The following is a 3,360-nucleotide window of genomic DNA, read 5'->3' as shown; positions in this document are numbered from 1 at the left end:
GGACCCATTCAACCATTTCTACCTGTATAATCCAGTGGCACTGATTATGGTCTTTGAATTATGCAGGCTCTCTTAGCCTCCCTTTGAGTCCTTCTTCCCCCGTTCATATGAACACACTGCCTCCTCGGGTTGCTATCTAATCTCTCCAGTTGCTGATGCCACTTTGATCCCCCAGAGATAGCTCTTCCAAGAGCAGAATGCTGAAGGCAGACTCTGGTCGGGTTTTTCAGGAGACTCTGTTGTTGTGAGGTGCCGTCAAAGAGGTCCCAGCTCCTCGCGACGCTCGGTGCAGCAGATTGAAACACCGTCGGTCTACGCTACTCACGGTGGGCTTAGGCTGGAGCCCATGGCTGCTACCACGGGGTCCGTCCATCTCGTCAAGGGCCTTCCTCTCTCTCGCTGCCCCTCTGCTTTACCAAGCCTGATGTCCTCCTCTGGGGACTGGTGTCTCCTGACCACCTGTGAGACAGGTGGGACAAAGGTGAGACGAAGTCTTGCCACCCTTCCCTCTCAGGAACATTCTGGCTGTACTTGTTCCGAGACAGACGTGCTGATTCTCTTGGCAGTCCATGGTGCTTCCGATATTCTTCGCCAGCACCGTCATTCGTCTCCAGTCATCCATATTCAATGTCCAGTTTTCACATGCATGCGAGACCGTGGAAGACACTATGGCTTGGGCCAGGTGCAACTTAGTCCTCAAAGTAGCATCCGTGCTATTTAAAGAGACCCCTTGCAGCATATTTACCTAGTGCGGTGCATCTTTTGATCTCTTGACTGCTGCTTCCATGAGCATTGATTGTGCATCTGAGCAAGCTGAAATCCTTGACAATTTCCATCTTTTCTCTGGTTATCTTGAGGCTACCTGTTGGTCCAGCTGGGAGGGTGGTGGTGTTCTTGACATTGAGTTATAATCCCAACTGAAGGTTGCCATCGTTGCTCTTCACCAGCAAGCGCTTCAAGTCCTCCCCACTTTTACAGGCAAGGTCGTGTCATCTGCCTATCACAGGTTGCTCATAAGCCTTCCTCCAGTCCTGATGCCGAATGCTTCTTCGTGTCAGCCAGGCACCGTCTTTACATGTGAGTTTCGCAGTGGGTCTGAAGCCAGGGTTGTTTGTAGGTTATGTGCGGTGATAGCTGAGCAGGTGAGGGCTTTATTGTATTTCATCCTTCTTACCTTTTTGTGGTCCTGGGACGGAAGGGTGAGGGGTGAGGAGTGGTGCTGCTACTAAGGAAACACATATCTCCAAAGTTCTGGATGATTTCTTGTGAACATGCAAAAGAAGGCATGTGAAATGACATGGGTTTCATAAACACCGACTGTCTTACCCACATGGTATAATTCAACAAAACAAGCCAAACAGTACTGAGCCCCCTGGGTGGGCACAAACAATCCCAAGACATTGTTACTCAGCCAAAACTGACACCCTCTTTGATGACACCTTGCATTGGTCCCTGGCTCACAGCCCCACCCCACCCCCAGAATCCAGACAACTGTTTCTCACAGTAAACACCCCTTCCTGACAGGTTTTTTCCTGGAAGCCGAAGATACGTCCTGTGTCCTTTCACCTTTGTGATCTCCTAGCCTCTTTCTTCGGAGCCTTTAATGTTTCCCCAAAAGTGTGTGGTGTCTTTGGGCTTGGCTTTTGTTTCCCCATTGAAAAAGCCTGACTGATTTTCCATTGTCCTAGGTCCCCTCCAAGCGGACACTGTAGGTACTGCAAGCAAAAGAAGGGGCCGTTTCCAAGAATTCCCTAGTGTAGACTTTGGATGTGCTTAGTGGGGGGAGTCAAGGGTAGGATAGGATGCAGCCTCTGTCCTCAAGTTGTGGTCAGTTAAAGGGAGGAAACCTAGCCCTCAAGCTCTGTTGGTTTCTAGTGCTGAGACCCGGGGGCTAGGCTAGCACTGTAGTGGAAGGCCGGGGATAGTAGACCCCTGGGTCAGGTTGACGGGCATGTAGTGCTGAGATGGGGAGGGGGCACTCCAGGGGTGTCCGGGGACCAGGTAGTATGAACCCAGAAGCCAAAGACTGAGGGTGGCACGGGATGCATGCAGTGAGCAGTTAGGAACTGAGACTTTCCACCCTCCTAAAGATTTACAGCCTCAGAGACACCGAGAGCCATTCTGCTCTGCCCTGTGGGGTCGGCTGTGAGTCAGAATCCACCCTGTGGTGGTGTGTGGCCTCAGAAACCACAGGAGCAGCTTTATTCTGCCCTTTGGCATCACTAGGGGGTCAGAATCCACGGTGGCAAGGGCAGGCTGCTAATGGCAAGGCCGGCAGCTAGAAGCCACTGGCAGCACCACGGAAGAAAGATGAGGCTGTCTGTCCCCAGAAAGGTTTATAAGCTTGAAAACCGGAAGCCCTAAGAAGCACTTTCACCCTGTGCTACGGGATCACCTCGAGTCAACGTCTGCTCAAGGGCAGTGGGTGTGGGTGCCTGCCAAGGAGCCATGCCATCGGCTCTAAAGGACTCGGCGGCGGGAGCCCTGGGGGTGCTGTGGTGAAAGACTCATCGGCTATGCCAAAAGCTGGCAGTTCATTCCCACCCAGCTGCCCCACCAAAGACAGGCCTGGATTTGGTTCCCAAAATGACTAGCTGGACATGACCCTGGGGAGGGAGGGCAGCTCAACTGACAGTATTGTCTGTGGGCGGCAGCAGCAGCATGGCACCAGTAAGTCAAAACATGAGTCCTTGGTGTGCAATGAATGAGTCTTTCAGGCCTATAGGGACCTGACCTGTTTGAATCCAAACCAAACTCACTGCCATCGAGTTGACGCCCACTCATAGCAGCGCTATAGGACGGGGTGGAAGTGCCACCCTGGGAGTTTCTGAGACTGTAACTCTCTAGGGATAGAAAACCCCATCTTTCTTGATGGAGCACTCCTGTGGTCTCGAACTACTGACCTTATGGTTAACCCAATGAGTGGCCACCACAGCGCCAGGGCTCCTCCCAGCCTGCTAGATTGGGTGCCGTTAAATGTCCCACATACTCAGTGACCCGTCATTGAGCCAGTGGCTGAGAGAGACAGCCACCACATAAAAGCTGCTTGTGGGTCTGAGCGTGGAGGGTCCGGACATTGAGACAGAGTCCCCACTGTCACTGTCCCTCGAACTTTGTTGGACGACGGCGGGTGTGACTGTTCTTTCTGGGTGAGCCGCTCGGTAGGTTGCGATGAGGGAAGCTCTCTGTGACCATCACTGGGACCAGCTCACACCCATCCTCACAACTCGGCATTCTCGTCTGCCGGAGAGCGGCCTGGAACAGAAGTCAAAGTCATGAGAGAGGCTGGTCTTATGGTCCGACAGAGACTGGTGGGACACCACACACACACACGCACGCACACCACACACACACACACAC

Source organism: Echinops telfairi, unplaced genomic scaffold, assembly GCF_000313985.2.
Source record: "Echinops telfairi isolate 266 unplaced genomic scaffold, ASM31398v2 ScPeMD7_7458;HRSCAF=8496, whole genome shotgun sequence".
Taxonomy (NCBI): Eukaryota; Metazoa; Chordata; class Mammalia; order Afrosoricida; family Tenrecidae; genus Echinops; species Echinops telfairi.
The sequence above is the reverse complement of the archived record's forward strand: the minus strand, read 5'-3'. Positions refer to the sequence as shown.